Source organism: Manacus candei, unplaced genomic scaffold, assembly GCF_025592945.1.
Source record: "Manacus candei isolate 608988 ecotype Guabito, Panama unplaced genomic scaffold, ASM2559294v1 h1tg000047l, whole genome shotgun sequence".
NCBI classification, from domain to species: domain Eukaryota; kingdom Metazoa; phylum Chordata; class Aves; order Passeriformes; family Pipridae; genus Manacus; species Manacus candei.
The window spans coordinates 12,522,014-12,534,965 of record NW_026138095.1 but is presented as its reverse complement, the minus strand read 5'-3'; the positions used below and the strand labels follow the sequence as shown (position 1 = coordinate 12,534,965).

Below are 12,952 nucleotides of genomic sequence, written 5' to 3'. Positions count from 1 at the left end.
CAAGTGAGGGCTCTTGCCAGCAGCTTTTCCTGTGCAACAAGCACCTCTATGTTCAACACACAGACAGAAGAATTCAAGAACTCTTGGATGGTGCCTGTCTCCATGGTGTGTCTTTCAGGACTGAGGTTAAAAGCTGTATGGCAGCCTCAGTCTCTTTTTTACTGAACTGCCTGTGGGATGGAACTGCATTTCAGTTCTGACACCGCAACTCCAGCTGAACTAGTTCATGCAGTACCCGGTACTTTGCTTTCAGCACTTGTGAGCTTGACTCTCATGTTTGATGCAGGTGCAGAGAGATTTGCATTGGTCACTTCTGCCCACTTTTCTTGTCTCTTTTCATTAGGTATAAGGATGGAGGTAAAGGCCAGGGTCCTGGGAGGCCCATGTCTGTGAGGCCACTGTGCAGATGACCGTGTTGCAGTTCAGAGGCTCATGCATGAGCTGGTTGTTTGGGCCTTTTGAGATGATACAGCTATAGGTGACCCATATGGGATTCACTACTGCAAGGCTCACTGGACCAAAATGTGGGAGCACAAGGACGAAGGAGCTGCTGTCCTGAATCAGGAGGGCCCTAGGCCTCTAATGGAGAACCTCAAAACATGCAGAAGTCCCTCTGAGTCTCCGTGCATATTCTCTGACCCAGTGAGTGTCCTAATGGCAACAGTGTCACATACGAGCTGACTACAACCACTGTTACCTGCCCAAGCGGTGCCAGGCACTGCTCATGACAGCAGCCATGGACGAGGAAGAAGAAGGATGAAGATTGGTGGAGTTTCCAGCTGTGGATTCCAGAGGGCCTTCGACATGTTAGGGCTTAACCACTCAGACCTGCATGTTTTAGCAGATACTGGTTTGAGAAATTTACTTGCAAGACAAAGACAGCACCATGCTGAATGGAAAGAACGTCCCTGGAAGTGTTTAAGGCCAGGCTGGATGTGGTCCTAAGCAAGTTGGTGTAGTGGGTGGCATCTCTGGCCATGGCAGGGGATTTGGAACGAGATCCCTTTAAGGTCCCTTCAAACCTACACCATTCTGTGATTCTATGACGATGCTCACCAGCCATAGGATGTTAGGAACTTCAGTGAAGAAAGGTGAAGGGTAAATTAGGATATGATGGAAAGGGCACCCAGGAGTACAGAAACAGAAAAGCTGACTGGTGATACCAGGAGGATACTATGTAATACATATTTTCAGGCATATCACGAAAATTTTCCTAAAACTCTGAAGTGCTGGACTTAAGATTCTTTTCAAGGAAATGACCACTTTTAGCTACACATTTCAGGACTGCGCCAGAACTTACTGTTGCAGGTGGCATTTTACTAGTGATATTTGTCATTATAAGAATATATGGACCTTAATTAGAATCAAGGCAACGTGAAAGCAGAATTCCTGCTTTACAGGAGACAGAAAACTGTTTAGTAAATGGGAAGGACCTAACACCACAGACAAGAAAAGGCTGGAAATAAGAACACATCATCTTAGGTTAACCTCAGCTGTGAAAGCAAGGTGGCAGCAAGCCACACACACACTAGTGTCATAAGTACATAAATCATCTTTAATGTGACAGACAAGGTAGTTGGAGTGCTATTGTTTGACTAATGCAAGAGGTATTACAGCTGCAGCCCATCACAGAATTTCTTCAGCATAATCAAATATTTTCCTGATGAATCTACCACCCACACACAATTGTAAACCCCTCCCACAGACACTGAGCAACTTGTTAACCACATAGTAGCTGTGCATTCTGGGCACGTGGTGCTTTGAACTCAGCAGGGCAGTGTGATCCTAGGGTTCCCCTTTCAGAAAACATACAAAGGGCACCCCTGCCAAGCAGGCTTGAAGCTTTTTCTTGTTCTTTTACGATCCAGGTTATGTGCGGTATCATCTGCTCTGTCCGCTCCCTTCAGCGTTACAACAGTCTCATATCTGAAAAGAGGATTAATGGGGTGTCAAAGCAGAGGAGATTGCTCACCCCAGCTGTCTTAAAGATGGGTAAGTATTGTCCATGCTCAGAAGATGGTTTTAAGAGGCTATGTGAAGCACACAATTCTTTACACCTTTCAGAGACTGGAGAGCATCTTCACCTTTCCACCTTGCCTGCTTCCCACCTTCTCTGCCCCTCTACTTGTTCTACCCGAGGTCTTTACGTCCTTCCCCATCACTTGTGCCCATGCATTCATGTATCCTCTCAGTTTCAGTCACTACAAAGAACTACAACTATTGTCAATGAGAAAATGTCATACTAGGGAGTTACTTCTGAAATATGTTTCAGATGATGTCAGTGTAACCCTGGGAAAGGGGAGAGGCTCTGCAGGGAGTTGCCAGCAGTTCTGACACTACCTGAACCAAATATGAAGCCCTGTAAGGAAATGCAGGCAGGGGAGAACAGTGCTATTTTTCTTGCTTTGGGTTAGAAGCCCACTGCCAAACCCCCAAAACAGCAGCAGGCAAGTAAACATAGTTATTTCACAGGAACTGGCAGGTAAGAGATTTCCAGGGCAGAAATGATTTCACCTTACCAGCACCTACCTCCAAAAGACCCACAGATTGTCCAGATGTGCTCAGGGTTGAATGCAGATGTCCACACTCTCTCTATCTTCCCTCTCTCCCAGATAGGATTTCTTCCTGTTCACAATCTTCCCATCAGCTCACTACATGAAAGGTTTTGAAAACTTCCCACATAGTGATTTTGCAACACAGAGCAGCCTGAGGACATTTATTTCTTGAAATTCCAGCAGAACAACAAAGCTTCTCACTGACTTGCTGCAATGGTACCTGTCTTGGAAGGGGACGGACAGGGACACCCCTTTGCACAGCCAGACACAGGCAATCTCAGCTGGATGGTGACAAGGACACAGGCCCTGAGGGGCCCGCAGCACTTCACATAAACACCAGTTGGCTTTTCTTTAGGAAGATCACACACAACATCACCTCACCAGAGTCACAGGTGGAGATGGAGGAGTGTGCAGAAAGCACTGGGACATTTATCAAGGACTCAAGACAGCTCACCTGAAATATGAAGGTCACAAGAAAACTGGCAGCTTCTGGAGGCCTTATTTCACAATTGTTCAAACAGGTCAACATCAGGCCTGACCTGAAAGCCCAAGGAGAGGGTGGTGGGCAGCTGGCCTCAAGAGATGAAGCCCACCACTGTCTGCTGGGGTAAAGTCAACACAAAGGGCAGCAAAGTTCTGGTGAGGGAGGAACAACAAATAGCCTGTGTTCATATTTTTCCTGAGGCAAATAGGGGAATTAAATGGGCAGCCAGCCTGGCTCAAAGGAAGCATGGGAGCTGGGCATAAGGGTGACTTACATTCTCTCCAATCTGTCTGTGCTTTTCTTCCCCTGGCCTGCAAACAGGACCCCTAACCCCCCCCTGTCAGGATGTACAAACCCCCTTTTCCCTCAGTCCATCAGCTGCCATCACGTCCAGCTGCCAACATGCTCCCCCAACCTTGGGAAGCAGGAGCAGCCACCCCTAAAAACCCCTCTTGGCCACGGGAGGGAGTCAGCCAGGGAAGGGTGGGCTGCACACCATGCTCCTCTCACCCAGAGTCACCAGCACCACGGCTACAGCCCCAGATTCCTCTGCAGGACAGCGGGAGCTTCAGGAGATGGGGACAAGGGGGTCAAGCTGCTTACACACTTCAAACAACCAATTCCTCTTCCCTTGGCTATGCAGTGGATGTGGGAAAACATGGACTGAGCACATGTCCTAGAGGGCTTATGGTAGTGCAAGGTGCTGTGTGCCTGTGGGTGATGCTGTGACTGGAGAAAGAACGGAAGCATGGGCTTGGAGAGAGCCAAACACTGGCTAGGAGGAGATTTTAACATCTAAAACTTGATGGGTAAAATAGCTAAGGCAGAGTAGTATTGTTCCCTCCTCAGAGTAACTACTGGTCTCCCATTCATTGCAATAGGAGCAGAAAAGTATCACCCCCCTCTCTCTGCTCTCTGCTCAAACAAACTGCACACAAAATGCATTTTTGCATTTTGGCATAGCTCAGACCTAGTAGTTTCTATCACGTAGAGAAGCTTTCTGTAGGGCTGACAGCTTTGTAACAATGAGCTGCAGCTCTGGCCAGCTCTAAGCCATATGCTTTGGCTACCTTGAATGAGGCCAAATGTGCTATGGGGAAGGTGGTCTCCTCCCTGGGACATCCCCGAGGCTGTACTGGCAGAACCTGCCTCTCCTTTCCATTGCCTCCCTCCAGGCTCCATGGGGGCTCCTGGGTTATTATTAGGACTTATGCAATGCAGGTATCTAAACACATATTTCTTTCCTCAATCATTAGGATGCCAGCAGGTCATATTTCTTGGGGCTATCTCAAACCATGACAACCTGTCAAGACTTCCTGCTTCTGGATAAATACTTTTGCCTTGGTCTTTACAGTGTAAAACAGAAACTTTTGCCTGTGAGGGTGGTGAGGCCCTGGCACAGGTTGCCCAAAGAAGCTGTGGCTGCCCCATCCCTGGAACGGTTCAAGGCCAGGTTGGACAGGGCTTGGAGCAATCTGGTCTACTGGAAGTTATCCCTGCCCATGACAGGGGATTGGAATGAGATGTTCTTTATGGTCCCTTACAGCTGAAACCATCCTGCGATTCTATGACTCTGTGATTTGCAGAGCTGTTGGCCTGGCCTTCCAGCTCCTGCTATTCAGGTAGCCCCCCAGGAACACTGCAGCTTTCCAGACACTGAACCTCCCCCAAAGAGATGCCCCTCTTCTGAAGTAGGAGTACATGTGCAGATGTGTGGATGCATGAACATACAGCTGGAACTGTAGAAATGAGGTGTGGTATTTTACAGGTGTCCCATTCATCCTACACACTGATGGGAAAGAAAACCAGGGTGGATATTTTGGATGTGAAGGGAGGTGTGTTCACCATATGACCTGACACAAAGAGGCTGTTTGTTCAGCCCTCTCTGTGCCTGCTGACACCATCACAGCTTACTTCTCTGGAGCAGTAAGGGGCGATAATCCCATACAGGGAAACTGAGGAAATTTCTTAAGTTCTCCTTCAGTTCTTGGCTGTGAGCTCAGGTCTTTGTTGAGGTTCATGCCAGAGCCAGCTTTACCTGTCTGGGGAATAGGTATTGTCACTGAGGCTCTCCCTAAAGTCAATGAAGAGAGATTGGCACTTATAGGGCAAAGTTCATGTTAGCTATAGTAGACACCTACATCAGGAAAACAATTGAGAGGTAAAGCTAACTGTTTCTTTTCATGGATAAATGGTAAGACTGGAAGATCCTGTTCAAATGGAGTTGTCTACCCTGCAGTTGGTACCTTGTCAGGTGAATCAAACTCCACCCTGCTCAGACAGCAACAGAGACGGTGGAACCTATCTAAGGGCAGTGAGTATCCAAGAGGCCAGTCAGTGCTCTGGACTTTGGTGGCAGAAGCCTGACAGCTCATTATCCTTGCTTGATGTAGTGCCAGTTCTCAAAAGAGAGTGCAAACAGGCACTTAACCCTCCAAATCCCGGTAGAGGGATCCCAACTCTTCTTCTAGACGGCACAGCGCTCCTTGCAGAATTAATGATGCACAATGAGGCCCATAAGTGCTACAGGGAAGGATCTGCCAGACGTTTGAGAGTGGCTCGCCATCTCACTCCTCTTTCTTATGTTTTGACATGACAAGCTGGGATGTCTCTAGATGTTGCACAAGACAGATGCCAGGCATTCAGCTATAATGTAACTGGTGCAGACTCAAACTTCCTCAGCAAGGTCATACTGAGAAAACCTAAAGTATATTGAAATTGTCTTGGGATTCATTGTGCAGATTGTATACAGGTCAGAGGCCTTCACAATGGTTTTAGGATTGAACCTGTTTCAAAGGATAATAAATGTGGAGTGCTTATCTGGTGGGACCACCAAGTGGAGATAGACAGGAAAGTGCTGTTTGTCATCTGGCTTATTTACCTATGGAAATCTGTTTGTTCCACAGTCACCCCAATTCTTTCATTACTGATTTTCCTAACTTCTTTTTCCCACATAAGAACACTGTCTCATAAATTCTTTTTCTTTCTTATTAAAAACCAATTCCTTATGTTTTCCATGTAAAGACAATGAAAATTAGACCACACAACAACTCACATGGTGGAAATATTATTATGGTCAGGTAAGATGTATGGATAACACAGGCAGATAATCATAATGTGGAAAGACACTAACTGCTGGAAACAGCTGACAATAATAGCAATGCCTCACAAGAAGGGAGGGTTCTGTTGTATTTTGAAGGCTCAGAAGAATCAAAATGTTACTTGGTCCTAAAATCCCATTTCCCTCCCTAGGAAAGGGAGCACATACTTGAGTTCAGATTTATGAATAGCTCAAGCACAAAGAGAAAAAAACCAAAACCTATTTCATTCAAAAAAAAGAATTCTGCACTGCGTGACGAAGAAAGGAAATGGTGAGGTAGAGATGATGCAGCACCAGGCATGGTCCAAAAGGTTAGTTGTTGGACAGACAGGTCCCCCAACACCTCTTGTCTATAGGAGGAGGGAGCAGAACTACACACTGAGCTGCTGGGGAGCCGCTCAGAGCTCCACCAAAACTTGTACAGCTTTTGCTTGCTGACCTTCTTCAAAGACTGTGTCCCCTCCCTGCTCCCAGCCACACTCCCATCCCAGCCGTTGGGACTGCATGGTGTGGAGTCTGTCTGCTGCTGCATTCCTGGCTGATCCTGCCTTTCCTTGGAAAGCTCGAGGGCAGGACTGTCCAGGGAGGAGCAGGACCTGTCCCAAAACATAGTGGGAATATTCAACAGAGCTGCACATGAAAAGAAGCAAACTAAATGTTCCTCTGAACTCATTAAGATTCTTCGACTTAGACAACCAGAAAAAGTAAACCAGCAGATGAGTGACAAGAGCCTAGTTAGATGTGTTGAATGTAAAAATTGGGGAAATATAAAGATACCAAATAAAGAACAACTCCCATGTGAGTCCCAGACATTTGTCATTCGCTACATTGATAAATATTTTTCATATAGTTTAGGCTTTACGGACTGAAAAAACAGGCTCGACAGGGATTTCTGTCCCTGCTGTGTGCCCCAGAGCAAGGCAAACATGAATTTTCATGGTTTTGCGTAACCTGCTCTTAGAGACCTCCAGTGATACAGACTCCCAGGCAACTCCCTACTCCCACACTCCGCTATCTCAGAGAGCTTGGAAGGGTTAGTTGTTGCAATTGAAGTGTGTTACTGCATCTTCTAGTGATGACAGGCATTGCATACAGTCTTCTCCCTAACGGCATTTTATGCACTTAAAGCCTGCCTTCACATTCTCATCCACATCTTTGCTTTCCCAGGGCAGACACCCCCAATCTCTCAGCATTTGCCCACAGGCTATGTATTCCACATTTCCCATAATTTTTCTGCTCTCTTCTGGGCTTTATCCAACTGACTACCATCTTTCCTGAAGTGTAGAGTCCAAACAAGATAAAATATTCCAGCTGAGGCTTTATAATTTCCTTGTAAAGTTGGAGGCTTACTTCATGCCTCACAGACAGCACTCCTATTTATATAATGGAAAATGCTAGCTGGTTTGTACTAGAACAACACTGCTGGCTTGCACTCAGCTTTAGATCCTCCAGAGCCCTGACATCTTTGTCTGTAAACTGTTCCATTGCCTGTCTTTGTCACTTAATTATTTCCGATGAAATCTCTGATCTTAAGTGCATCTTTACTGAACAGCATCCTATTCCAGTGTGATTGTGAATTCTGAGCCTGTTCTGTGCAGCACACCATGTTCTTCCCAGCTCCAGCTAAAAGTTATTGTTTGAGTAAGTGCTCTCAATGTCAACATGCCATTCATTACTGGAAATACTGACTAGAACGAATTCTCAGGCAGATCACTGCGGGGTTCCCTTCAGTACCAACTACCCTTTGACAAGGGACCATTGATAACTATGCTCTGAGAATGATCTGCCAAACAGTTTTGCATGAGTTTACTATAATTTAACTATGGTCCCCTTTTTGTTTTCCCTCCAACCAGCTTTCAAACTGCCTTTGCTGCTTTTAAGACCTTTTTTCCTAATCAATGAACTGTCCTTCCTTCATGCAGGGCCCTGCTCACAGACCCTGGCCAGAGGCTGGATAAATGTTTAGCCACAGTCCTGCCCCATGAGAAGGCCCATACCTCCTCTCACCCTTGCTTTTCAACGATGGAGGTGCTAAAACTACCACGAACCTGCCAAGAAAGGCTGCTCTTGATAGCATCCCCTCCGTAGAAAGACAGTGGGTGCCGGCAAGGCCCCAGATTGGGGTAGAAGGATGTTGTGCTGTGCTCTCACCCAACCCAGGGCTCCACCACAGTCCTGAGCTGGATGAATCCCCTCACTCTGCACCGGAATATGCCTCCCACTGACTGGCAAGGCAACTGGTTGGGCACCCAGGACAGCTGGAGTGCTGCATGTGAAGGACATGCCACTCTGAGGATGTCCAAATACATCATTTACATGAACAGACAGTGAACCCAATGCCTAGAGCTTCCACATATGCTTACCAAACCGCTGTGTGACTGTCTTCCACCTCACGCATGAGAGGCCTATGATGGAAGGGACAACCAAAGAGAGGATGCATGATAGCAATGCCTAAGGGATATGTATAAAAAGAAAGCAAGAGTATGGATCTGTGGGTTCTAGGAGACCTTGCAGAGTGCTGTTCAACCTAAAATGCAGTGCTATGTTTGCTGTCTAACAGTAGCCCTAAAGGAAAAGCCAGAGTGGAACACTCCAGCATTTACTGCACTAACTGCATTTAGTGGCAGGTCCAGACTGGGGCCATGCCTCTGGACTCTAGAAAAAGTGGAATCAGAAACAGCGGGCAGTAGGACGCTGTTAGTGGGGGCTCAGCAGCTGCATCCATGGATGGAAGCAGCTGGACAGGATCCCCAGGGTGCACACAGCACATGCGCAAGGCAGAGCACGAAGGAACTTCTGGGGAGGCTCCAGCTGAGAGCTGAGGATACTGCTGGATGCTCTGTCATGGAGAGGAATTCCTTCCTTCCTTCCTGCCTTCCTCCCTCCCTCCCCCTCAGTCCACTGGACAGCTCTGTGCTGCTTCTAATTATTATTAGTTTCTCCTCTCAAATTTCCACATGTTAGAGTAGAAGTAGAGCGCCTCCTACCTCTACTTCAGCTCCACTGCCTGGCTTAGCCTCAGTAGGGAGGAGAAGCACAGAGAAAACAATACAGAAAAGCTTTGATAGGAAGGATATTCTAAGTTATTTAAAATAAGAAGGGAAAAATGCATAAAACCAGTCTCCACAGCAGCTAGAGAGACTTGCTGTAAGCTAGAAGAATAAACAGTCATATTTATTAAAAAAAAGGCTACTTAAAGTACAAGCCACTGTAACAAAAGCTGAAGTTGTACAGTCTCTTTGGACAATTTGGTACTTCAGCACCTGGAGAAGACACCCTTGATTCGGCACAGTGATTCTGATCCACATTCAGATTCTGCACCTGGAAATGGATGCAAACTCCGTAGAGCATTTCAGAGGAGCCTGGGAGGAGCTTTGGTCGATGACAGATACAGGACCCTTCCACGACAGTTTCATGTCTCTTCTTGCTGAATAGGAAGTTTTCTAGATCCTGACAATGGGAGCCAAGATATACACAGGGACATGCCTAATCTGCTCTGAAGTCAGAACCTCCTTCCACTTTGGAACTGAAAACCAAAGTCCTCTTTGACAGAAGGCTCCAAATGGAGAAGAAGAAAACCTCATTTTTCAGTGTACAGCAGTGTAACAGGGTCCCTGGAAACCCTTACAGCCCAGTGTGTCCCAGTGTTTTGCGATATGTCAAAGTGTTCACCCCTCTGAGCCACTGCTCCTGCTACTCAACGCAGCAGAAGGCCCTGGTAGGGATGAGCAGACAGTGAACTGTCTGAGGTCCCTCCACTGAAACATCTACCCTAACCTTCATGAAACAGTGCCTTGCTGTTATCTAAGTTGCCCTGAACTCACCTTCCAGTGCAGCTATGTTACTGTACAATTCTAATAAAATACTTTATACGCAACATCTGTTTTCAGCAAAGCAGATACAGATGCTTGTGGAAGCCAGAAGTGAAAAAAAAATAAGAGAACCACAATTAAACAACTTATACTGAAAATAACCAGAAAGTTCTTTCTCGTTCCCTTACTGCTCTGAAGTGCAATCATCTCCTGGCAGGGTGTTACACAGAGCTTCCTTCTCCAAGCACACCTTGTGCCTTGTTGCATCTGCTAAGGGGAGCCCTTGCATGAGAACACATATTCTTGGCTGGAGAAGGATACTTCTCAAACCCTTTTAAGGGGCTTCAGACAGATTTAATCTTTCACTCTGAATCTCACAGTATTCATTCCTTATCTAAGAGACAGTCTGGTCATTTGTCTTCATTAAAATAAGGATGCCTTCACTCCCTTGGAGATGCAAATAAGTCTTCCTCAGATAGGAGGAGAAGGTCTAGAAACACTTTTCGATCAACCCTCTCAGTAAAAGAGTTGCCTGGTTCCTGGGAGATCTGAGAAGTGGTTGTGACCTTACAAACTGAGAGTTTTGCATCAACTGCTGTTGGTGGGTAATGATGAGCAGCAGACCTTTAACTGCATGGATCACACTGAAGGCTAGCCAACTGGCTTCACCTGACCTCTGAGTGTCACTAGACAGTGATACCTCTCTAAAATGCTTCAGCATACTTTCATCATCTGGTGATAGCTATGGTAAAGAGAAAGCATCCTAGGAGTACATCTGCACCTTGAAGGAGAAGAGACCTGGCTCCTGCTGCTGAAACAATGGTGCTATGGAGGCAAAGCAGGATGGAGGCCCATGAAACCCTGGGACAGAGATGTCTGCTGGCACCATATCCTTGTGCCAAACATTGCCACTGTTTATCTTGGTACTCCCAGCAGCAGCTGCAGCAGTGACAGGACAAATAAGCAGTTCAGACAAGTCAGCAGGTGCAGTCAGAGAGCTGTCCAGTCTTTGAGACTGGCAATAAACATTACCCATGCCAATGCAGCTCTACCACAGGAAAAATGGGGACTGCAGGTTTATAGTGTATTGTCTTTGACTTAGAATACATCTTGAGTGTCAAAGTGCAATCCCACTGTTAGCCTCACATGCCAAACTTGACTTTAAGGTGACTGCATGTCTCAGTAGGTCCAACTCTGCAGCACAGTCAAGGAAGAAAGTGCATCAACATGAGATTTGACCAACATGAGCCTACAGATAGTCCTGAACTACAAGTTTTGCAGGATCAAAAGTCAAAGCCAATTAGTCAGATTAAATCAAAACAGTGTCCAGACAGCTGCCCATGGCAGGACTGGATAAGGCTTCATCACACACTTCAGCAGAGAGGTCTGAAGGTTGCATTCTGCTTTGTCTGAAGCCTAGATGACACCACAGGTGATACTTTTTTGGCATATAATCCACTTTGAGGAAGCACAGGCATTTGAGATCCGTCTGATCATGCCATACAGCCCAACTAGAGCAAAAATACTCTCAAGTGATATCACCAAGCCGATAAACTAGCACAAACCAGTCTCTACACAACTAGAAGACTTTGAGGCAGCAGCATATTCTAACTGAACAGGCTGAGAGCAACTGAGCTTGCCAGGAACGCTAACTAAGCTGGAAGTAGTCGAGGGGTCAGAGTGCCCCTGTACATGCTGCAGGAGATTCCTATTGTCTCGTGAAATGCTACAGCCCTCGCGGAAGTATGGGAGGCTCAGAAATGCTCAGAAATTCCCTATGCCCAGAATAGGAAACAAGAGCACGCGATAACTCCAAAGCCAGTTGGGCTGAGGATTACTCTAGTGAGAAGATTCTCATCTAAACAGGATTTGAATAGGTGCTCCCTAAAGCAAAGATCAGAATACAGAAATCCCACTTCTACCCTCTCTTACATGCTGTTATTCTGAGAACCATATTTCCTGCTGCACAACAATTCCATTGTAGTAGCTGAGACCACAACCAAAGGTTTGGGCTGAGACCACAACCAAAGGGAAAGACTGGTTGGAAGTGATCTCTGGAAGTCTTCAGCCCATCTATTCATTCTGAGCAGGTTCACTGCTAACAACAGATCAGCCACAGCTCTGTCCAGGCAGCTTCTGAGATTTCCCAAAGATGGAGATTCCACCACCTCCCTAGTCAGCCTGTGCCAGGGTTATCATCCCTTCCTAGAGAAAATTGCTCTCCTGATTCCTGGCCTGGAGCTCCCAAGCACAATGTGGCTATTGGCCCTTGTTACATTTCTTGTAACTTTTATGAGGAAAGTACAAAGCTACCTGACGTTATGGAGAAACTTAGTCCAGGCCACCCACCTTTCTGGGGTAGGGTCCCTGTGGCAAGAGCTCTTATCACATAAAAAAGTCTCTGCCTCTCACTGCTTTTATCTGGCCTCAACCCAGTGAGTAAGGGTCCATTCCCATGATGTCTTAGGACTGAGTTTAATCACCTCCTCTCCTCACCCACCTCTGGATTGCAGTGGGGATGGGGTATCTAACTCCTGCTGATCTCCTCAGCTGTGCAGAGGATGCTGCCCATCAGCCAGAGCAGACTGTGCTTGAAAACAAAGGTAGGGTTAAATTGAAATGTGCTTTCTGGAGGGAGGGTCCTACAAGATGTTCATGCATTGAAATCTGGTAAATAATGACTTGGCCAAGTTCCAGGCCAAGGGCTTCTGAAATAAAACACAGTCCCAGAACAGACCATGAGGTGCACTGGGACAGCCCATGGCTCTCCTTGTAAGCCAGGAAGAGTAATGCGAATGTCATTTCTGATGGCTGTAACTCCGTTGTTAACAACTGTCCTCTTCTTCCTTGTCATTCTGGCATTCTTTTTGCTAAAGAAACCTGGTTTTTGCTGGTCACAAGTCCCTGTTTTGCAATGCTGCTTTGAGCTCATAATGAGAAAAGCAGGTAGACACAGAGTCTTAGGTAAGCCAGAGGTGGTACAAGTTTGACAGGTCTTGAG

The 12,952-nt window shown here is 46.5% G+C and overlaps 1 protein-coding gene across 2 annotated transcripts in view; it reads right to left on the bottom strand.

The window, feature by feature from the left end:
* GAS7 (growth arrest specific 7) overlaps positions 1–12,952 on the bottom strand; it is a 106,932-nt gene that overhangs the window by 56,619 nt on the left and 37,361 nt on the right. The gene's annotated exons all lie outside the window — the stretch shown is intronic.